This window comes from Lactuca virosa, chromosome 8 (assembly GCF_052849685.1).
Source record: "Lactuca virosa cultivar CGN04683 chromosome 8, Lactuca_virosa_CGN04683_v6, whole genome shotgun sequence".
NCBI lineage: Eukaryota > Viridiplantae > Streptophyta > Magnoliopsida > Asterales > Asteraceae > Lactuca > Lactuca virosa.
The window spans coordinates 238,119-264,105 of NC_136433.1; the positions used below are offsets into that span (position 1 = coordinate 238,119).

A 25,987-nucleotide genomic window follows, 5' to 3' on the forward strand; every position below is an offset into this window, starting at 1 on the left:
ATTATTTAAATAGGGAAAAATGATAGGATAGGTAAGGTAAGGTGAATGAGGTGGGGTTGGGGGTGTGTTTATTTAAATAAATTAAAAAATCAAGGGCAAAATAATTTTTTTAGGTAAGATAGGGACCAAACGCGTAACAAAAACAAACCGTAGAGACCTTCCGAGTTAAAAAAACAAGTTAGAGATCAAACACGCAAATTATCCTAAACCATAGGGACCATTCATGTAATTTACTCAAAAAAATATGAAACTCTAAGGGCAAGTTTAGTTACAAAAAATGAGTTGTTTTCAATTTTTTTTTTTAAAAAAAATGAAAATTTTAAAAGGGTGTTTAGTTCAACATTTATTTCTAATTATGTAATGGAAAATGAAAAAGAAATTGTTTTTCAAAATCACAAAGAACTTGAAATATTTTTAGAAAACCGACAACTATTGTTTTTTTTATATTTTTCTAATTCCAAATTTCTTATTCTAAAATATTATGAAATTTGATCGATAATGCCATAATATCATTGTAATCACTAAACTTTTATTTTCATGTTGTAAAAATTTCAAAATAATAAAACATAAAGTAATGTTTAATAATATTGTATCTCATGAATTACAAAACTGCTATGATAATATATACATATCCAAAGCTTTGCCACTTTAACCAACACTATGCATGTAACACACTGTTTCAGGCTGTTTCTCAAATTGGGGCCGTGACACGAACATCAAGTATTATAAGGCTTCAGACTTTGGGGAACACTAGTACAAAAATGACCTACGATCATACTTTTCGAAAAACAACCTCTTACATTTTTTATTAAAAGTGTGGCCAAAGGTCACTAAAAAAAATTAGAGACTGTTTTTGGATATATTTAAATTAGTTCGTGTGTCCATTGTATAGATAATCAAAACTTTAATCACACTTAATTATGTCAAATGTGACAATTATTAGCCACACTCGAACACTGTGGCCTTATGTCACAATCTGCCACGATTACTGATTAACATTATGATGCTTTTTTTATATGAGATAATTTACTGATTAACATTATGATTTTTTTATATGAGATAATAAATAAATATATGGTGACATGAAACAATTGTACATGTTTCTGCATCATGGTGCATTTTCAGACACATCATATCCAATGTAGCTAATATCTGATACATATGACCACATTAAATATTTGTGTGTGTCCATAGGGTGGTGTTTACTAGTGACTTAGTAAAGGAAAGAAAACAAGTTACTTTTAGTGGTTTATGGTCATTTGCCTTTTATTATGTGTGTCAAAAAATGATGTGTGTCGAAAAATGATGAATTGACTTTGAAAAAAAACAAACATTATGACTGTAAGATGCAAACCGGTTCATTTTTGATCAACATGCTAAGTATAGACGTAAACAGTCAATATGAGCAAACTGGTTCATTTTGTTCATATCGACAAAGTGAGAAAAGTCCTTAAAATCTAATGGTATGATATAGGTTTCTCCAATTTCAATCCCTTTTTTCTGGACACCATTAACATGTGTATCTTCTGAAAACTTTTGCTTCAACTCTGGACATTTTTGCCCTTAAGGTGGCGACAAGGTTTGCTCCAACTTAGGTTTCTCCAATTTCAAGTCCTTTTTGGACACCATTAACACGCATATCTTCTGAAAACTTTTGCTTCAATTCCAGACGTTTTTTCCCTTTGAGGTTGTGACAAAGTTTGAGGGCTTGGTTATGATAGATCATGCATACTGAACATTGGGTACATTAGGTACATTTGGAACAACAAGTGTGGATTTATTAAAAATAAATAACTTCTTTTGGTGGCTTTTAATGCTTCTGTTGTTTGACTCCAAGTTTGTGGTTTCAAAAATAAATTCTGAAATTTTTTGTAATTGTACAAGCACTAGCAACATAACAAGAAGGGATAATTGTAGACCCAACACATAAAGTAGCTAAAAGAAGCATCCATTTCCTACTTTTATAGATTAAAGAGAACAAATAAGGGAAGTTAATAAGTAAGATAGAGCCTAGAAATAGATATTACTTTTACAGAAACCCTTCAAAGACTTGGCTGCCTAGTTATTGCCTCCATAGTCGTTGCTTCCAGGGGACATGGCCCGCGCTGACCGTTTAAGGGTACATCTACTAGTTCAAGTTAATTGTAGATAGTAAGGGAAAAAGGTGATTGAAATTGGTGAAGGTGCCTTGAAGTGCGTGGTGGTTCTGATGGAGGTCAGGTATGGTGGCAAAGATAAGAAATTACCGTCAATAACAGAGGGGGCGATTAGAAAGCGAGATGTGAGTACTTCAACAATTTTGGGAGGAAGGATGACTCTAACTGCCATACATTGTCGGTAACGATGAAAGATGGCAAGCTGGGGAGAAGACTATTGATCGGGTTCTCGGAATCAACTAATAAGGAGACGTTGAGCAACGATGTACCTAACAGGTGAAGAAGATCATAGGGGAATAATCGATTTCTTATGGCGGTGGGAGTAAGCTCTAAAATTGTAACTGATTAAAATTTATTATCCCTAACAGGCGGGATTGGGGAATTTTTTTTAAGGGAAAACCAAAATGAAAATATCTAACATCTTAATTATGTACATATTAATTGGTTAGTATTATACTTTCGATAAAAAATATATTTAATACATTAGTTATTTACTAAACTCTCAATTCAAATTTTTATCTATGATAAAATTGAAAATTCTCTACGTGAATATATATATATATATATATATATATATATATATATATATATATATATATATATATATATATATATATATATATATATATATGACGTTCAATCGAGAACGCTACTTATTGCGAAAATATTTGAGAACAAAAATCATTCTTTAATTTGCAAGGTGGCACCACCTATCACCCACCAATCACCCATCATCGCCACCTATAACTCACTAGCCACCAACCACCACCCATCACCACTACCTACCACCATCACTACAACCAACAACCCACTATAACTACCCACCACTATCACACATCGTCACCACCAACAACAACCACCCGCCACCACCCATCACCACAACCTACAACCCACTACCACCACCAACACCTATCACCACCACCCACCTCCACCTCTCATCACCACCAACGCCACCACTACTACCCACCACCATCCCCACTGCCACCATCACCATCACCATCACCACTATCACCATTACCCATCACCACCACCATCACCCGCCACTACCACCATCCTACCCACCACCATCACCATCACCCGTCACCACCACCCTACCCACCACCATCATCATTACCCGCCACCACCCATTACCACAACCACCCATCACCACTCACCACCATCACCACCCACTCATCTCCACCACCCGCTACAACCACCCTACCCCACCAACCACCATACTTACCATCCATCACCACCACCCGCCACCACCACCACCCACCCCCATCAGCATCGCCTGTCACCACCACCCACCTATCGCCACCAACCACCTCCACCACTTACCACTACCACCCTCACCACCGTCACCACCACCCATCACCATCACCAACAACCACCTCCACCACCATACGCCACTACTACTAACCAATACATACCACCACCTACCGATACCATCACCATCACCACCACTACCACCACCATACCCACCAACATCAACATCACCCGCCACCACCACTCTACCCACCACCATCCCCATCACCCGCAACTACCACCAACCACCACCCATCACCAACCATCACCACCTCCACCACCAGCACCACCACCATCACCCACCTCCACCACCATCCACCATTACCCCATCACCATTACAAATGTATTATAACTTATGATGTATAGCTTAATGCATAAGGCTTACGAATAATTAGGAGTTAGGGTTTAGGGATTATGTATTATTACTTGTGATTTATGGTTAGCCTAGGGCTTAGGCCTAATAGCTAATGAGTTACGACTTATGACTTAAGGCTCAAGGCTTGTAGTTTAGGGATTATGCTTATGGTGTATGGATTATGTATTAGGGTTTACGATTTATGGCTTATTGCTTAAGGATTAAGGCTTATGACTTATAACTTGTGGCTTATAGCTTAGATATTATGGCTTATGGCTTATTGCGTACGACTTAAGGATTAAACACTTATGGCATGGGGATTATGATTAGGTAATATAAGTTAGGGATTATGCCTTATGTCTTAGCGCTTTGGTATTAGGTCTTAGGGATTATGTCGTATGGATTAGGGCTTAGGGTTTGTGAGGTAAAACTTATGGTTTATAGCTTATGACTTATGGTTTATGGCATATAACTTATGGTTTATAGGGATTAGGTCTTCTAGCACCACCACTACCACCACCTCCATTGCAACCATCACCTCCACAACCTGTAATTTAAATAATCATATTAATATGGCGTATGCATATTTTTGTAACATACATACATACATACATACATACATACATACATATGCACACATGTATACAAATATATACATACATATAACTACAAAACAAACTTCATTTTATTTACAAACTATAATGCATATGTATATACAATATATACACATATACATATACAAATTAATATATTTTTTTAACAATAATTAGATTATTGAGATTATATATATATATATATATATATATATATATATATATATATATATATATATATCAAAATTTTCAAAATCAATATATTGGGAAAATTCAAAATTGAAGATTTGTCAAAATTTTCAAATTGAATATATTCAGAAAATTTAAATTTGAAGATTTGTCAAAACATTCAAATTTAATATATTCCTAAAATTTAAAATTGAATATTTGTTAATACTGCATATTGAAAACATCACTCATATCGCCCCTAATTCCCATTACCCTCGACATAATCTGAACCGCTAGGGTTCATGCGTTCGTTGTTGTCTCATGGGTCACCATTGCCTCGTTGTCCCTCCACCCTGGTTTCTCTACAATCCCCCTTAGCCCATATCGTCGTCGTTTTTCCCATTGGTGTTTTCTCTGTTTTCGATTTTGGTCTTCATCTCGACGGTACAAGAGTTTAGAACACGAAGACTGTGTAAAGGAAGCCCTAAACATGTTTTATTTGATATTACGGATTAGGTGATACTCTTGTTCAGGCATACAGGAAAGAAATTGAATCCAATTTGCTACAGTTTGAGGAAAGAACACGAAGATTGTCGCACCGAATAACATTTGAGACAGTCGCACCCATCTAAGGTTCGTTTTTGTTAAATTTTTTCTGCTGTCGATTTTTTATCCTGCTGTCGAGCCCTCCCTTGATGTCAATTTTTTTCGTAGCTTTCATTATTCTTCTTTTTCCCTAGTTTTTGTTATATTATTTTGTTGGTTTTATCAATTGATGCATAACACACTCATAAAAGAGTTGTAAAATAGAAATTTGTTTACCTTTGAATGTGAAATATGAATTGATTTTGAATGAAATAACGAGGAGTTATATTCTGTAACAGTTTTTCTATTCAATTGCTCATTATGTGAGTTTCAAGAATTACAAACTCCAATTTTTATGTACTGTAATAGTTTGCTTACCTATGTGCTTGTGCTTATCAGTTGAACCTAGATGTTATTCTTAAGATGCTTATATGATAACTAGAACAATTTGAAGGTGTATATGTTTATTCAATTCTGTAATAGTTTGAAAGTGCATGATTTTTTTGAATGAAGTTCTTAAGATGCTTATATGAAAACTGGAATGTAATTTAGGTTATGGACCCCAACAATGTTAATCTTGTTGATTCTGAAACATAAAAAAAAACCTTAAGCCTAAACTTCGTAATATAAAAGGAAATTATTTTTTGGTAATTTTACACATATAAGCAGTTTTTTTTTCTTCCAAACAATAAAAATGGCTTATCAGCTTATAACGTTTTGACACCACCATAAGCTAATAAACTATAAGTTAAAAAGTTAAAAGCATTTTTAATAAGCTTGGCCAAACACCCTTTTAGTGGGAGACTATGAAAAGCAATTACAGTTTGACTCCATGGAAGTTTCACATAGACCTAAAAAGAAAAAGAAGGTAAAACAAAAAAGAAAGTAAACGCCGGGTATGTTGACATTTACTTGAGCCTTTTTTTTGTCTTCCTGAATTTCCCTTTGACTTTTAATCTTATTTTTTATGGTGTTTCAGGGATTCGTGTTTGACCACCGATGGCAACTTGATTCTATTTTTCAAAGTGACCAGGTAAAATTCTGACATTTTTTTAAAATAGTGCTTTATTGTAGTCATATTGTAAGATTAAACATGTTCATACAAATGTAGAAGGATCACTCAAGAAGGAGACTGGATACACATCAATTTGGTTCAAATGGAAGCAGTGGTATAGTGGTATGTATCTTCCTATTCTCATATGTTTAAATTTGGAAACTATTTAATTTTTTTATACATTTATTAGATGCTCATTTAACAATCGTACTCACTTACAGTGGCTTCTCAAATGAGTAATGTGTTCAACCCAAGTAAGATCATGAAATTACTAGTGTGTGATTGCGAAAGGAAAGCCAATGCACTTAAGGTATTATTAATTAGTTCATTTTTTTTAATTACACTCTAAATTGGTTTTCTATTTCATTATGGATTTATTAAAAGGTCTATGTTGCAGACCCTAGTTGCGCAACCTTGGTCAGGAAGTCCTTGATCATTATTTGACCCAAGTTATGTTTTGTTTGTACTTAATATTTTTTTCTTCAAAGAATGATAATCATGATCCAAAACAGTTGCAACAACCTCATAGTTCATGCATGTCACACCCCAAAACCGAAACGGCAGAAACGTTCGGGGGCGGAAGACGTCACGTCTAGTATCACAAGACATGCATCATAGTAATCAAAGTAATAAACAACCATTTCATTAGAAAGAAAGTGTTTACAAAGTATGTGGTTCACATAACATATACTACATAAGTAAATAACAAAACAAGACATGAAGCTATTATGCTCCATCTTCTGAATCCCAGTGCGCGTACTTGTCTACTGGTCTCCTGAGAATACAAGTTATTTTGAAAGTGTAGATCAACATTTAAGCTGGTGAGTTCATAAGATTTTAGTGATGTAAGTAAGTTGTAAGTTCTTTTCGAAAAGCTCGTCTGTTCCTCCAGAAAATCCTATATTTGCTGCTTTGATGAAAGATAAGTAAAAATGACTCTACAATCCTTTCTACGAGTGCTAAATGGATACAAGTTATACAAAACCCAGAGTAAACAAACAATCGATTGTGTGTATCTGCCCTAAGCCCATAACCAAACAAGGAACATGGAATGAGGCGGAAGGCACACATCCCATTGGTTGTTAGATGATCGTTGTATATAACCCTGGCGTATTCACTTGGTACTCACGGAGTTAACTGTAATAGTTCCTTTATATTTGATGAAAAAATTGTTTAAGAAAACCCTTATTTCTTTTAGTAAAAATGGTAACCACAATAGTTCATTCTATAATCACTTAGTTTATACTAGGTATATATAATCTAATATCGAACAGATAGTTAGTCGTGTGAATCTGCCCTAAGCCCACAACCAAACAAGGAACAAGAAGTAAGGCGGAAGGCACACATCCAACTACCTATCGGATATTAATTATATATAACCCTGATGTATAAACTAAGGTATTATAGAATTAACCACCTAAGGTCCTTTAACTTATACTGGTTTAAATAAATGGATTATACCCTTGTTTCCTTTAGTAAAAATAGTAACCACAATAGTTCCTTCTATAATCACTTAGTTTATACAAGCTATATATAATCTAATATCGAACGGATAGTTGATTGTGTGAATCTGCCCTAAGCCCACAACCAAACAAGGAACAGGAAGTAAGGCGGAAAGCACACATCCAACTACCTATCGGGTATTAATTATATATAACTCTGATGTATGAACTACAATATTATAGAATTAACAACCTAAGGTCCTTTAAGTTATACTGGTTTAATAAAATGGATTAAACCCTTTTACTGGTAAGTTTCTAGTTTTATCTACCAAATGTTCTACTTGAAAAGTATGTTTTGTACTAGAAAACGATGTATTGAATTAGTGTACTATGACCTGACCCATACCTGTAATAGTTCCTTTATATTTGATGAAAAAATTGTTTAAGAAAACCCTTATTTCTTTTAGTAAAAATGGTAACCACAATAGTTCCTTCTATAATCACTTAGTTTATACTAGGTATATATAATATAATATCGAACAGATAGTTGTGTGAATCTGACCTAAGCCCACAACCAAACAAGGAACAGGAAGTAAGCGGGAGGCACACATGCAACTACCTATCGGATATTAATTATATATAACCCTGATGTATAAACTAAGGTATTATAGAATTAACCACCTAAGGTCCTTTAAGTTATACTGGTTTAAATAAATGGATTAAACCTTTATTTCTTTTAGTAAAAATAGTAACCACAATAGTTCCTTCTATAATCACTTAGTTTATACAAGCTATATATAATCTAATATCGAACGGATAGTTGATTGTGTGAATCTGACCTAAGCCCACAACCAAACAAGGAACAGGAAGTAAGGTGGAAAGCACACATCCAACTACCTATCGGGTATTAATTATATATAACCCTGATGTATGAACTAAGGTATTATAGAATTAACCACCTAAGGTCCTTTAAGTTATACTGGTTTAATAAAATGGATTAAACCCTTTTACTGGTAAGTTTCTAGTTTTATCTACCAAATGTTCTACTTGAAAAGTATGTTTTGTACTAGAAAACGGTGTATTGAATTAGTGTACTATGACCTGACCCATACCTGGTACTCCTTATGATTACTTGATGTATACGAAATATATATATATATATATATATATATATATATATATATATATATATATATATATATATATATATATATATATAGCTAAGATCGAATAGATAGTAGGCTGGGTGAATCTGCTCTAAGCCCACAACCAAACAAGGAACAAGAAATGAATCAGAAAGCACACATCCTACTACCTGTCGGATCCGATTAATATATATCCCTGATGTATAAACTAAGGAATCATAAAGTTAGCATTATGGGCCCCTTTCTACTGAATGTACTGACTACCTTAAAACTAGTTTGTTTTATTAGGGTCATAATGTGATGTGGTTGTACCCGTACTATATGCTCTCCCTGCAAGTGATTCTGGTTACAAAACGCAACTTCAGCAAACGAATTGCTAAGTCGTGTAATAATCTCACATTCAAGTTATTTTGATCTTGTATACCCAATTTATTATCACCTTTTGTTTAGAACAATGCGTTAGTTATCATTTGTATATCTTGATCTTGTATACCCAATTTATTATCACCTTTTGTTTAGAACAATGCGTTAGTGATCGTTGGTATAATTTAGTATGTTCTTCTGTTATAGTATATAGTATGTTCTCAGTGTTATCGTGTATTGTATCTTCCTCCCTGTTTCTCTTTATAGTATGTTCTCTATGTTATCGTGTATTGTATCTACCTCCATGTTTCTCTTTATAATATGTTCTCTATGTTCTAGTGTCTAGTATGTTCTCTCTGTTCTAGTGTAAACTCAACCCCTAAACTATACCTATTATAGTTGACTATTATGTTTACTTGAACTGATACTGACTTGAAGAAAAGACTCATTTTATCTACTAAGTTATGATTGTACTTTAAAAACGGAGTTTTGTAAACTATAAAGTAACATAACTTTAAAAGAGTTTTTGAAATGTTTTGATCACTTATAAATACATAAGCAATCCTTTAAAAGATGTTTATAACAAAAAATTTACACAATTATCATTGTGTCCAACTTGTATCCCCCCCCCCCTAAAAGCATTTAAAACAGTTAAAAGATTGATTATACGGGTATGAACTCACCTTATGTGGGTGATTCAATCGAATAAGCGCGTAAGGATGAGAAGTTCCACGAATGAAGTCCCGAGACACAAACGAATCCTAAATGACATATAATGGCATATATTGGCATTAATATAGTGTTTAAAAGCAACTACATGCAAGGAAACACCGTTAGGGACTAGGAAACACTTGGACTAAGTGTTAGAATCACATGTGATTCATCAAAGGGGTGTATACGACCACAAAATGGTGTGTACGGCCATGGGCGTACGGCCATGGGCGTACGGCCATGGGCGTACGGCCATGGAGTGTATAACCATACACGCATGGTAAAATATGCACAAAAGGGTGTTTCAACAATGGGGAAACTAGTGGGTCTCATGCTCAACAAGAATATGAACTAAGTTGGCATTTTGGAGGCCCTTTTTGGGGTGTTTTGAGGGGTGTACGGCCATGCAAGGGTGTACGGCCGTACACTCCTTTTGTTCTTGAGTTATGGTCGATTCTAGGGTGTTTAACAAGGTTTCCTAACGTATACTAAGCATAAGGAAAGGATACTTACGTTATGGAGGCTTGAAGAGGGTTCACAGCCACCAAGAACAAGTGTGTGTTCTTGGTGTTCTTGGTGAAAGATGAAGATCTTGAAGATCTACCCAAAAAGATGATTTCCATGGTTGAAATCAAAGGGGGATACATGATTAAGAAGGATAACAACTCAAAGATGGAAGAAACACTTACGTTTTTGAAGATCTATGATGAAGAACTCGATGATACTTGAGAGAGAATCGATTTTCTGGACTTGGGAATGTGAGAAATGACTAGAATTGAAGGGATACCCTTCATATGGGGGAGAGTGTACGACCAAGATGGGTGTACGGCCGTACACCCATGTGTACGGCCGTACACTCCCTTTGATGGAGTGTTCGACTCGATTTCAACGCGAAGAATTTAGCTGACCCTTCCCAAAACCCAAAGGTTGATTGTACTGAGCTTAGAACCCTTAAACAAACTCTAAACAATGCTAACTGATAGTAGAAATGGGTCTGACACTCGGTTGAATTGAATTGATGGCAACTTTGCTCTACTATTCATGATAGGATTCATACCTGGTCCCTCTATCATTACCTCGTGTATACAAGTCGTATATAATTAAGATTAGTAAGACGTTCGGATGTGCGATTCTGCCCCAGGTCAACAACCAAACAAGGAACATGAGATAGGGCGGAAGCACACATACTAAATCTGCGTAATCATAATTATATACCACCCTCGCGTATACACTTAATAGTGATAGGTGGGCTGTATTCGTCCTTAGCCTCTGTGCTTCAACTTGGTCTGTTGAACGAGTGGTATTTCGGGAAGGTCTGCTGAACGTATGGCGGAAAGGCTTCGGAGGGCAAAGTACTCTTCGCATGAGTACTTCGGGGTTTTAGAATACGAGGGACAAAACTGAGGTCTAGGTCGGACTGTCTTTACGAATGACGAAGGTTTTGTGAATTTGACGGTCAAGGCGATAGAAACATATGAACTTAGTATGGTGAGGACCACGCCAATTCATGACGAATGATAGAAACGGACTCTTCACTGAACAAAAGTTTGCCCGATTTGAAAGAAACGACTGTTATACGATGATGTATCCCTAGTGTGCTCGACAATGTACTCTGTGTATACTTTCTAGTGCTTTCTGTTTTCTCCTTGATGTTAACACTTCTACGTATCGTACCGCAATGAGCGAGTACATACTGTGAAAGTGCTTTGATAACTAGTGTCGATACTTTATACTACGATCCTCCTCGGTACCACTACGATCGCCTGAAATATACAAGTTATGAATAATTAAGATGAATTAGACAGTCGACTGAGTAACTCTGCCTCAAATCCACAACCAAACAAGGAACAGGAATTAAGGCGGAATCACTCACTCTAAGTCTGCAAAATCTTAGCTATGCACAACCCTGATGTACATACTAAGCCATCATAGCTTCTCTGAACAGATCTTTTAGTTCTCTTGAATACTGTGACTTGTTCCGATAAGTGAGTTATTATAATTACTTTTAAGTGTTTTCCCCAAGTTTTAATCTTATATAAATATAAATTAATTTTTAAAGTAATTCTTAGCTCGAAGACGTACCAAAAACTTCAAAAGCGGGGTTCCTCGTTGCTCCTTTATGTCTTTTCGTTAGATTCCTCCATTTCCTCCGTTACCTCCTTCTGTTGGGCAGTCTCTCTTGCCATGCCCCATTTCACCACATGCATGGCATACCTGAACTATACCAGCATCGGTGGTTGAAGTGATGTTATGAGTCTGAGTTCCACAGAAACGAGCTCCTTCTTATTTCCTCTCTGTTGGACAATTCCTCTTAAAGTGTCCAGATTTGCCGCACTTGAAACAGGCCAGGTTTACTTGGGGGATTGGCCGTGTCGGCGCCTTGCAGAAACGGGCAGTGTGCCCTTTCCTGCTGCAATTGCTACACTGCATATCTCGGCAAGCTCCGTTGTGGTGAAAGGTGCATTTGTCGCCCCTCAGAAGGTTTCCAGCATATCGTTTGACGGAGGTGGTAGTGGCAGATGAAGTGCCAGATGTTGTGACTGCTGTTGTGACCGCAGGGGTAGTCACGGGCTGTCGCCTCTGGGTAAAACCTTGAGCCGACTTGTTCTTCTGTTTGTCCCAGAACTTTCGCTTATTGCTCTTAGGCTTTTGGTCTGAGGTGTCCTTGTCAGCAAACACTCGTGGGTTCCCTTGATTACTATTGTGATTAGCATAACCGGCACCGCTTCCTCTTTTGCTGGCGTTATTAGTATTAAACTGTGCCAGAACGGCTATCACAGCAGCTGTGACCGCAGTCTGAAAAGTAGCGGGGTCTATTTGCAGAATTGGTGCTTCGCCTGTTGGTTGGTTCCCTCCTTGTGAAGACATGAATCTGTTGCATGGCGAAGAATGATCTCGTGAGTAATGATGGTCATCACTAGATGCATTCCAACATATTAATTACACTTAATAGTTTCACGCTTTGCTGGACTATTCTCAATGTTTCTGACAACATTCCTGAGATGTGCCCATGGTGGTGAGTGGAAGTAGGTATTGTACTAGTGATATTTAAACTAAGTTATCCCTGGTCTGAGTGTATCTGGTTCTGACGTTCATAGGGTTCTGGAAACAATTAATAACAGAGTATATAAAATAAACTTTATGAATCAGAAATGGCTATCCTCGAATGAATATCTGTGAATTGAATAACTGTTACCAGTTGCACGAAAGAAAATTGTGACAACCTGGAACTTCTATTTTGTACATCTAGTTAATTCAATCAATATTAAACTCGTTTCTATTATCTTTTAGCACTGTTTAAGGGTTCGTTTAAGTGTTCTAGTACAACCAAGGTTGAGATTAGGGGTGAGTTATCAAAGTCGTAAAGTAGCAAATCGGGCCATAAACTCCTTTAGGAGGAGTGTACGACCGTACACATGGGTGTATGGCCGTACACCCCCTTATGGCCGCACATCCACCCCTATATATATATGAGTAGACCCCCTTCCTTCATTCCTTTCTTCCCTTGGCTGCACACTACTCCATTCTCTCTCAAGTTTACTTGAAAGACCTCTTGATTCAAGCCTTGGTTCATCAAGTTTCATCATGTTCTTCATCCTTTGAAGGAGTACGGCCGCACACCTTCATAGGGTTGGCCGTACACACCTTAAAGGCCCTCCAAAGTGAGAGTTTGACCCCTTTATTTGTAGTTGGACATGATCCTAGCCTTGATTCACCTTAAAGTCGATAAATTTGGCATGAACATGAAGGGTGTACGACCGCACACCCCTTGTACGGCCGCACACACACCTCTTGGGGCCGTAAACCCACTTTGATGATCTTTATTGGCCTCAAACTTGCATTACAACTAAGCATGGGACCTAGAACACTCATTGGATGCTAGATAGAACCTTGGAAACACCTTAAAAGCACATCTCATCACGAGTGTACGGCCGTACACTCATGGGCCGCACACCCATGGCCGTACACACCTTTAAGGTGGCCGTACACCTCCCTCCACTCAATCACATGTGGTTTTGACACTTAGGTCAAGTGTTTCCAAGTCCCTAGAGTGGTTTCCTATCATGTCTAGTCGTGAAATACCCTAATTTGAATCATGTATGTGTTATTACATGTTAAATAGGATCCAGTTGTGTTCGAGGCTTCACTTGACACTCAGCATCTCATACCGATATGTCATACAAACCACTCACTCGAGGTGAGTTCATACCCCTACATTTTTTCCGATTTTTAATGTTTTCAGGGGGGAATACAAGTAAAAGCACAAGTAATCTTATGTTCAAATATATTATTTTGTTTAATATATTTCCAATATTAATATACAACGAATATAGAAATCAGTTTTACAAAACGTGTTAGGATACAAACCTTGCAAAAGCAGTTTTCAAAACTAAGGAAATGAACTTATGAATCATGAAACAAAAGATATTATTTTATAAGGATTCATGTTAATAACAAAAAGAGTTTTTCCTGTATTGTTACTTGTAAAGTCATTAATCTAATTGGAGACACGTCCTTGGGCGCTTACAAACTTAACTAAGCGGAGGACTACCCCTTATGAACCAGAGTCTCCTCAAAGGAGAGCGTGATTTTTGTGTATAGATCTATACGGGACTGACTCTCCCGCACCTTGCTGCTAGCTACAGTAGGACCGGCAGGTCTACGTGTGACAAAGTCATAAAGGATACTGGTGCCCGATTCACGCCATATCAAGTTAATGTATGGTCATAAAGCTCGCAATGTAGATAACAAGGATGTATTTACGTAATAATAGATCGAACGAACTAACTTTAGAGTTAATAACTAAGTGATCATAGAAGGGTATTAACAACACCTTCAGGATTCAGATCACCACGTTTTCAATTAGTTTTATTTATGTAATAAGACTAATATACATTACTGGGAGTAGCCAGGGTTTTCGAAAGGAACAATGCTTAAACAATATAAGTATGGTAGATACTTGTACTTTCCGATTTAGAACGGGTAATTCAATTACTTTCACATAGGGGAAATGCAGGATTTCCCAGGGTAAACATCAGTATTTTATAAACAGATGGTTTATTAATCAACTAACGAATATTCATATTTCTTCCATAACTCCTTGGTTTATGAGTGACTATTATGAACCAAGAAGTCATAGAAGAAATGGGTTTAATCATGCTTTTCATAAGAAAATATGGGATTTTCTTGAGGAGCACTTTCAACAGATATCAAAGGATCATTTTACTTAAGGTTTATACATTTATTACACCAGATAATATAAGGTTTTCTGGAGAAAGATATCGCACTTTTCAAAAGAACCGAGAACCGTCTTTCTAAAACAAAATGCTTATGAACTCACCAGCTTTATGCTGATACTCTTTCAAAACTTGTATTCTCAGGGCTCTAGTAGACATGTACACCCCCGAAGCTTTTGAGAAGACTGCCTAGTACCGTATTGCGACTCCTGTCGTCTTCTGTATCTACTTTGATGTTAGAATTTGAAATGTTTAAAATACTTATGTAAAACTTATACTTATTAATGCAATGGTTGGCTGTAATTTGATTACTATAATGCATGTGTTGTGATACTTACATGACGTCCTCCACCCCGAACATTTTCGCCGTTTCGGTTTGGGGGTGTGACAGATTGGTATCAGAGCTCTTGTTTATAGTGAACTAAGTATACCGAACCTTATATGGTATACAACTATAAACACTAAGGGGTTGAAGTACTCTGAACTAAAAGTATACTTATGAAATATAAGTATTTTATAAGATGTATACAAATATACATACATAACAGAATTAGAGTCATAGGTAGAACAAAATAAAAGTATTTGGATGTTGGACACTATGGTTAAACCTGGACAGTTATGTAATCATTTCTAGGGTCATTATAGCCTGATCAACTATATTTACTTGAGACATGACCAACATGTGCTTGGGAGTGACTGTGGTGTTGCAGCAAGCCTAAAACTTACCAAGTATATATATACATCAGATATCGATAGAACAAAACATACAACTTAAAATACTATAAGAGTATTTTAGCTAGAGTCGAATACCGTATAGAGATTCATTCCAAGTGTTGCTACATATTCCTTCTTAGTGATAGTTACTTGCAATAGTAACCCTCCTTTACATATCGCTTCGTAGAACACTTTAACTTTCAGAATGAAATATATCTTGTTTCATATATCTTGATTTAAATTCAGGGGACTTATCATCCTCTTCTTCCTGATTGTTCTAGAACAAGATGCCTCCCCAAAGAAGACCCACCAGAAGGAACAGCGACACTCCGCCACCGCCACCTCCTCAGTTCGATCCTGTTATGTTCCAGGTTACAGCTGTCGTGACTGCAACAATGTCGCAAGTAAACTCTGGTGGATCCGAAAGTGGTACTCATCCTCAGAACCTCGGTGATCAGGGACATCAAAAGGAGTGTTCCTACAAAGACTTCATGAACGCAAAACCCAAATCCTCCGACGGCAATGGAGGTGTTATTGCTCTGACTCGATGGTTCGAGAAGATCGAATCCATCTTCGAAATTTGCGTCTGTTCCGAAGCAAACAAGGTGAAGTTTGCCGCCTGCACTTTCACCGACAGAGCACTGATCTGGTGAAATGGTCAAGTCAAATCCCTAACCCTTCCAGTGGCTAATGTCATGGGTTGGGAATATCTGAAGGAACTGATGCTCGCCGAATACTGCCCAAGAGGCGAGGTGAAAAAGTTAGAGCACGAACTCTGGAACCTAAAGATGAAGGGTTCCGACATTGCTGCCTACACGGTTAGATTCTGCGATCTGGCTCTTCTCTGTCCGGGAATGGTCACCCCGGAAAGCAAGAAGATTGAGAGGTACATCTGGGGACTGACGCCCCCAACTCAAGGGAATGTTTTGGCTGCTAAGCCCACTACTTTTGACAGCGCCAAGTGTCTGGCGCAGACTCTGATAGATTATGGGGTCGATCTTGATGAGGTGACAGCCATTCCCGAGCCACAAAAGGAGAGTAGTGGGAAGAAAAAAAAGTTTTGGAACAAACGAAAGGGGCAGTCTTCGCAGGAGTCCTCCAAGAAACAACAAACAGTGGCAGTCCACACTGCTACTACTCGTGCTGCAGTTCCCGTTACTCCAACAACCCCCAGCCGCTATGTTGGAAACCTACCTCTATGCAGCAAATGTAACTACCATCATCATGGGCAGTGCCTGGAGATGTTGTGCACCAGCTGTGGTAAAAAGGGGCACACAATTCGATTCTGCAAGGCACCAGTCCAACCAACCAATCAGACTCTTGGGGCGGGCGCTAGTCAAGCCTGCTATGGATGTGGAGAGGTTGGGCACTTCAAAACAAACTGCCCCAAGGCGACGACAGCTGGCAACACAGGGAGGGTGCTAGCTATGGGCCAGGAGGGAGTAGTCGCTGATCCTACCATTGTTACGGGTACGGTCCTCCTTTACAAATCTTATGCATGCATTCTTTTCGATTCTGGTGCGGAGAGGAGTTTTGTTAGTCATGCATTCAAGCATCTACTCAAATGTAAATCCCAACCTTTAACTGAAACATTTACCGTCGAGATGGCTAATGGAAAGAAAGAGAGCACTAACGACATATTCATAGGCTGTACTCTTACCCTAGACGATCATTCCTTTCCCATCGATCTTATTCCAGTTTCCATAAAGAGCTTCGATGTCATAATCGGCATGGATTGGTTGAGCCCCAATCGTGCTGATATCCTTTGCTACGAGAAAGCTATTTGTCTCAATCTTCGCTCTGGCGAAGCCCTCACTATTTATGGTGATAAACTCAGTTCGAATCTTTGTATCATTTCATGCGTCAAAGCCCAGAAGTATCTGCGGAAGGAATGCCATGCATTCCTAGCTCATGTTGATGAAACGCAAAAAGTTAAAGACCTCGAGAGCATCCCCGAAGTCTGCAACTTTCCTGATGTCTTCCCCGAAGATCTTCCAGGAATTCCTCCTGAGCACCAAGTCGAGTTTCGTATCGACTTAATCCCCGGAGCTACTCCTGTAGCTAAATCTCCCTATCGTCTAGCGCCGACAGAAATGCAAGAGTTATCCAGCCAGTTCAATGAGCTGATCAGCAAAGGATTCATAAGGCCGAGTTCCTCACCCTGGGGAGCCCTGATCTTATTCGTGAAGAAGAAAGATGGATCCTTTCGGATGTGCATTGATTACCGAGAACTGAACAAGCTTACCATCAAGAACCGTTATCCCCTACCCAGAATCGACAACCTCTTCGACCAACTTCAGGGAGCCAGTTATTTCTCAAAGATAGACCTTAGATCAGGGTACCATCAGTTACGAGTTCACGAGAATGATGTTCCCAAAACAACATTCTGAACTCGTTACGGACACTACAAGTTTGTAGTAATGCCCTTCAGTTTAACCAATGCACCGGCAGTATTCATGGACCTGATGAATCGGGTGTGCCGCCCTTTCCTAGACAAGTTCGTGATCGTGTTCATTGACGATATACTTGTCTATTCTCTGAGCGAGAATGATCACAAACAACACTTGAGACTAGTGCTAGAAACATTAAGGGCGGAGAAACTATATGCAAAGTTCTCAAAGTGTGAGTTCTTGATCAGGAAGGTAACTTTCCTTGGTCACGTGGTTAGCGAGGAAGGCATACACGTGGACCCTTCCAAAATCAAAGCGATTGAGAATTGGTCAGCACCAAATACACCCACAAAAATCCGCCAATTCTTGGGTCTCGCCGGCAATTATCGCAGGTTTATCCAAAACTTCTCCAAAATCGCTAACCCTTTAACCACCCTGACACAGAAATGTGTAACCTTTAGTTGGGGAGAAAAGCAAGACACTGCATTTCAAACATTGAAGCAGGCCCTATGCAGCGCACCTATCTTGTCCCTGCCTGAAGGGACGGAAGACTTCGTTGTCTACTGTGATGCATCCAATCAGGGCCTAGGATGTGTACTCATGCAACGAGGAAAGGTTATTGTATATGCCTCGAGGCAGCTGAAAACACACGAAGTCAATTACACAACTCACAATCTAGAGTTAGGAGCAATGGTCTTCGCATTAAAGATCTGGAGACATTATCTCTACGGAACCAAGTGCACAATGTTCACCGACCATAAGAGCCTACAATATATCCTCGATCATAAAGAGCTGAACATGAGACAACGACGATGGGTAGAGATACTCAGTGATTACGAGTGCGAGATACGCTACCATCCCAGCAAGGCCAATGTGGTAGCGGATGCCCTTATCCGGAAAGAGTATTCAGGTCGTAGGGTGAAGGCATTGACAATGACCATCCATTCCCAATTATCCACCCAAATCCGAGAGGCTCAGCTGGAAGCCTTAAAACCAGAGAACATGTTGGATGAAGCATTGCGGGGAATGGAAAAGAACTTAGAGGTCAAGGGAGACAGAGTTTACTATTTCATGAACCGGATCTGGACCCCAAAGTACGGCGGTTACAAAGAAGTTGTCATGAACGTAGCTCACAAGACTAGATACTCCGTTCACCTAGGTTCAGATAAAATGTATCTGGATATCAAACGACTATATTGGTGGCCGAACATGAAAGCAGAGATCACTACTTTCGTGGGCAAGTGCCTGACTTGCGCCAAAGTGAAGGTAGAATATCAAAAGCCCACAGGTTTACTTCAGCAGCCAGAGATAGCTGAGTGGAAGTGGGAAATTATTACAATGGATTTTATCACTAAGTTACCCAGATCTCTGAGTGGGCACGACGCCATCTGGGTAGTTGTCGATCGACTGACTAAATCCGCCCACTTCCTACCAATCAAAGAAAACTTCAAAATGGAGACTCACACGAATATATCTTCAGGAAATAGTTCGCCTTCATGGGGTACCTGTATCCATTATCTCCGATCGAGATAGCAGGTTTACCTCGAGGTTCTGGCAATCACTACAGAAGGCTCTTGGAACTAAGCTGGATATGAGCACGACTTATCATAGACAGACAGATGGACAGAGCGAGAGAACAATCTAGACATTGGAAGATATGTTGAGAGCCTGCGTCATCGACTTTGTCATGTCGTGGGACACTCGTCTACCCTTGGTCGAATTTTCTTACAACAACAACTACCATACCAGCATCAAGGTTGCGCCGTTTGAAGCCCTCTATGGCCGTAAGTGCAGATCCCCTATGTGCTGGGCTGAGGTGGGTGACACGCAGCTAGTCAAGGGTCAAGTCCCCGACATCACTCTCACGGGTCCTGAAATCATCCGAGAGACGACTGAAAAGATCGTACAAATCCGAGAACGACTAAAGGCATCAAGAGATAGACAAAAGAGCTACGCCGATAAGAGACGAAAACCCTTGGAATTCCAGGTTGGTGACCGTGTCCTTTTGAAGGTCTCACCCTGGAAAGGCATGATACGCTTCGGAAAGCGTGGAAAGCTAAATCCAAGATACATTGGACCATTCGAGTTCCTCGCTAGGATCGGTCCCGTAGCATACAAACTCCGATTACCCCGAGAACTTAGCAACGTACATCCCGTATTCCACGTATCGAACCTAAAGAAGTGTCTGTCCGATGAGACACTTGTGATTCCCCTCGATGAGATCGAACTAGACGAGAGTTTACACTTCGTAGAGGAACCAGTTGAAATCATGGACCGGGAAGTTAAACGAACAAAACAAAGTCGCATCCCGATAGTGAAGGTTCGCTGGAATGCCAAGCGGGGACCTGAATTCACTTGAGAGCGTGAAGATTCTATGTAACAGAAGTACCCTCATCTTTTTCCAAGTCCATGATTTATATCTCTATTCTTGAATTTCGGGACGAAATTCCCTCTAACGGGGGGATGATGTGACAACCCGGAACTTCTATCTTGTACATCTAGTCAATTCAATCAATATTAAACTCGTTTCTATTATCTTTTAGCACTGTTTAAGGGTTCGTTTAAGTGTTCTAAGCTTGAGTACAACCAAGGTTGAGATTAGGAGTGAGTTATCAAAGTCATAAAGTAGCAAATCGGGCCATACACTCCTTTAGGAGGAGTGTACGGCCGTACACATGGGTGTACGGCCGTACACCCCCTTATGGCTGCACATCCACCCCTATATATATGAGTAGACCCACTTCCTTCATTCCTTTCTTCCCTTGGCTGCACACTACTCCATTCTCTCTCAAGTTTACTCAACCGTGAACCCTCCAAGGCTTCAAAAACGTAAGTATTCCATCCTTTAGCTTGTTATACTTGAAAGACCTCTTGATTCAAGCCTTGGTTCATCAAGTTTCATCATGTTCTTCATCCTTTGAAGGAGTACGGCCGCACACCTTCATAGGGTTGGCCGTACACACCTTAAAGGCCCTCCAAAGTGAGAGTTTGACCCCTATCTTCTAGTTGGACATGATCCTAGCCTTGATTCACCTTAAAGTCGACAAATTTGGCATGAACATGAAGGGTGTACGGGCGCACACCCCTTGTACGGCCGCACACACACCTCTTAGGGCCGTAAACCCACTTTGATGATCTTTATTGGCCTCAAACTTGCATTACAACTAAGCATGGGACCTAGAACACTCATTGGATGCTAGTTAGAACCTTGGAAACACCTCAAAAGCACATCTCATCATGAGTGTACGACCGTACACTCATGGGCCGCACACCCATGGCCGTACACACCCTTAAGGTGGCTGTACACCTCCCTTCACTCAATCACATGTGGTTTTGACACTTAGTTCAAGTGTTTCCAAGTCCCTAGAGTGGTTTCCTATCATGTCTAGTCGTGAAATACCCTAATTTGAATCATGTATGTGTTATTACATGTTAAATAGGATCCAGTTGTGTTCGAGGCTTCACTTGACACTCAACATCTCATACCGATCTTTCATACAAACCACTCACTCGAGGTGAGTTCATACCCCTACATTTTTTCTGAGTTTTTAATGTTTTCAGGGGGGAATACAAGTAAAAGCACAAGTAATCTTGTGTTCAAATATATTATTTTGTTTAATATATTTCCAGTATTAATATACATCGAATATAGAAATCAGTTTTACAAAACGTGTTAGGATACAAACCTTGCAAAAGTGGTTTTCAAAACTAAGGAAATGAACTTATGAATCATGAAACAAAAGATATTATTTTATAAGGATTCATGTTAATAACAAAAAGGGTTTTTCCTGTATTATTACTTGTAAAGTCGTTAATCTAATTGGAGACACGTCCTTGGGCGCTTACAAACTAAACTAAGTGGAGGACTACCCCTTATGAACCAGAGTCTCCTCGAAGGAGAGCGTGATTTTTGTGTATAGATCTATACAGGACTGACTATCCCGTACCTTGATGCTAGCTACAGTAGGACCGACAGGTCTACGGGTGACAAAGTCATAAAGGATACTGGTGCCCGATTCGCGCCATATCAAGTTAATGTATGGTCATAAAGCTCGCAATGTAGATAACAACGATGTATTTATGTAATAATAGATCGAACGAACTAACTTTAGAGTTAATAACTAAGTGATCACAGAAGGGTATTAACAACACCTTCAGGATTCAGATCACCACTTTTTCAATTAGTTTTATTTATGTAATAAGACTAATATACATTACTGGGAGTAGCCATGGTTTTCGAAAGGAACAATGCTTAAACAATATAAGTATGGTAGATACTTGTACTTTCCGATTTAGAACGGGTAATTCAATAACTTTCACATAGGGGAAATGCAGGATTTCCCAGGGTAAACATTAGTATTTTATAAACAGATGGTTTATTAATCAACTAACGAATATTTATATTTCTTCCATAACTCCTTGGTTTATGCGTGACTAGTATGAACCAAGAAGTCATAGAAGAAATGGGCTTAATCATGCTTTTCATAAGAAAATATGGGATTTTCTTGAGGAACACTTTCAACAGATATCAAAGGATCATTTTACTTAAGGTTTATACATTTATTACACCAGATAATATAAGGTTTTCTGGAGAAAGATATCGCACTTTTCAAAAGAACTGAGAACTGTATTTCTAAAACAAAATGCTTATGAACTCACCAGCTTTATGCTGATACTCTTTCAAAACTTACTTGTATTCTAAGGGCTCTAGTAGACAGGTACACCTCCGAAGCTTTTGAGAAGACTGCCTAGTACCGTACTTCGACTCCTGTCATCTTCTGTATCTACTTTGATGTTAGAATTTGAAATGTTTAAAATACTTATGTAAAACTTATACTTATTAATGCAATGGTTGGCTGTACTTTGATTACTATAATGCATGTGTTGTGATACTTACATGACGTCCTCCACCCCCGAACGTTTCCGCCGTTTCGGTTTGGGGGTGTGGCAAAAATAATCCTAACACATAATGTGAGCAGTGTCTCCACTAGCTCATTAAGTTAAACAAGATTATTATTTATTAGTGTGACGCATAAGACGCGTTGGTTACGTCGGCTGGTCCTTCTTTGAAAACTTCTCATGAACCTGCTCTTGTTCCTCCTTGACTCTTCTGTTGACTGCTACGAGGAAGTGGTTACATCTATCTGGGTTTGTCGTGCGAGAATGGAAGTGTCTAAAGAATCTATGAGATTAAGTGAAACATTATGGGGTGATCCTTACAGAGTCCTCCTATAATTGCACAATGTATACAAGTTGTATATAATTTAAGATTAAATAGACCTTCGAATAAGTGATCCTACTTCAAAACCACAACCAGACAAGGAACAGGTAGTGAAGCATAGATCACAAATTCTAAGTCTATAAAATCTCAATTATTTAAAACCTTGGAAGTATACTCTCCAAAATTATAGACCTATCCGTAAGGGTCTTTTAAATTATCACATAGGTTATTTATATAGTGCCTAAAATACTCTTATTGTATTTTAATGTAATGTACTTGGTATGTTTTAAACTTGTTGTTGTGTTATAGTCTCATAAAATACTCCTATAGTATCTTAACCTTATGTTCTGATATATAATTCCCTTGAATAGAGTTAGGTAAGTTTTAAGACTGTTGCAACACCACATCACTCCCAAACACATGTCGGTCACATCTCGAATGAATATAGTTGATCAGGCTATATTGATCCTAGCTATGATTACATAACTGTCCAGGTTTGACCGCAGTGTTCAACCTTTAAATACTTCTGTTCTGTTCTTCTTGTGATACTTGTTCTAGTATGTATATATGTATAAGCACGTATATATAATTTTATAAGGTATTGTTATATTTTTAAAATATAATATTATCCAGAGCACTTCGGCCCCATTGTATTTATAGTTGTATATCTTTTATCGGTTGATATACTTAGTTCACTATAAACAATGCTCTGATACCAATCTGTCACACCCCAAAACCGGAACGGCGGAAACGTTCGGGGGCGGAGGACGTCATGTTTAGTATCACAAGACATGTATCATAATAATTAAAGTAATAAACAACCATTTCATTAGAAAAAAGTGTTTACAATGTATGTGGTTCACATAACATAGAATACATAAGTAAATAACAAAACAAGACATGAAGCTATTATGCTCCATCTTCTGAATCCCAGTGCGCGTACCTGTCTACTAGTCTCCTGAGAATACAAGTTATTTTGAAAGCGTAGATCAGCATTTAAGCTAGTGAGTTCATAAGATTTTAGTGATGTAAGTAAGTTGTATGTAAGTTGTAAGTTCTTTTCGAAAAGCTCGCCTGTTCCTCCAGAAAATCCTATATTTGCTGCTTTGATGAAAGATAAGTAAAAATGACTCTACAATCCTTTCTATGAGTACTAAATGGATACAAGTTATATAAAACCCAGAGTAAACAAACAATCGATTGTGTGTATCAGCCCTAAGCCCATAACCAAACAAGGAACAAGGAATGAGGCGGAAGGCACACAACCCATTGGTTGTTAGATCATCGTTGTATATAACCCTGGCGTATTCACTTGGTACTCACAGAGTTAACTGTAATAGTTCCTTTATATTTGATGAAAACATTGTTTAAGAAAACCTTATTTCTTTTAGTAAAAATGGTAACCACAATAGTTCCTTCTATAATCACTTAGTTTATACTAGGTATATATAATATAATATCGAACAGATAGTTGTGTGAATCTGACCTAAGCCCACAACCAAACAAGGAACAGGAAGTAAAGCGGGAGGCACACATGCAACTACCTATCGGATATTAATTATATATAACCCTGATGTATAAACTAAGGTATTATAGAATTAACCACCTAAGGTCCTTTAAGTTATACTGGTTTAAATAAATGGATTAAACCCTTATTTCTTTTAGTAAAAATAGTAACCACAATAGTTCCTTCTATAATCACTTAGTTTATACAAGCTATATATAATCTAATATCGAACGGATAGTTGATTGTGTGAATCTGACCTAAGCCCACAACCAAACAAGGAACAGGAAGTAAGGTGGAAAGCACACATCCAACTACCTATCGGGTATTAATTATATATAACCCTGATGTATGAACTAAGGTATTATAGAATTAACCACCTAAGGTCCTTTAAGTTATACTGGTTTAATAAAATGGATTAAACCCTTTTACTGGTAAGTTTCTAGTTTTATCTACCAAATGTTCTACTTGAAAAGTATGTTTTGTACTAGAAAACGGTGTATTGAATTAGTGTACTATGACCTGACCCATACCTGGTACTCCTTATGATTACTTGATGTATACGAAATATATATATATATATATATATATATATATATATATATATATATATATATATATATATATATATAGCTAAGATCGAATAGATAGTAGGCTGGGTGAATCTGCTTAAGCGCACAACCAAACAAGGAACAGGAAATGAAGCGGAAAGCACACATCCTACTACCTGTCGGATCCGATTAATATATATCCCTGATGTATAAACTAAGGAATCATAAAGTTAGCATTATGGGCCCCTTTCTACTGAATGTACTGACTACCTTAAAACTAGTTTGTTTTATTAAGGTCATAATGTGATGTGGTTGTACCTATACTATATGCTCTCCCTGCAAGAGATTCTGGTTACAAAACGCAACTTCAGCAAACGAATTGCTAAGTCGTGTAATAATCTCACATTAAAGTTATTTTGATCTTGTATACCCAATTTATTATCACCTTTTGTTTAGAACAATGCGTTAGTGATCATTGGTATATCTTGATCTTGTATACCCAATTTATTAT

The 25,987-nt window shown here is 38.1% G+C and overlaps 1 long non-coding RNA gene across 6 annotated transcripts in view; it reads left to right on the plus strand.

The window, feature by feature from the left end:
* Nucleotides 1-4,799: 4,799 nt before the first annotated feature.
* LOC145134246 (uncharacterized) overlaps nt 4,800-25,987 on the plus strand; it is a 47,278-nt gene continuing 26,090 nt past the window's right edge. For 3 of the 6 annotated variants that reach the window (XR_013719025.1, XR_013719027.1, XR_013719029.1), the window contains exons 1-4: nt 4,800-5,192; nt 6,124-6,177; nt 6,256-6,321; nt 6,420-6,508. This is a non-coding gene — a long non-coding RNA (uncharacterized LOC145134246). Of the gene's footprint in view, nt 5,193-6,123; nt 6,178-6,255; nt 6,322-6,419; nt 7,430-25,987 lie in introns of those variants that run through there. The other 3 variants (XR_013719026.1, XR_013719028.1, XR_013719024.1) reach the window with 3 other exon arrangements.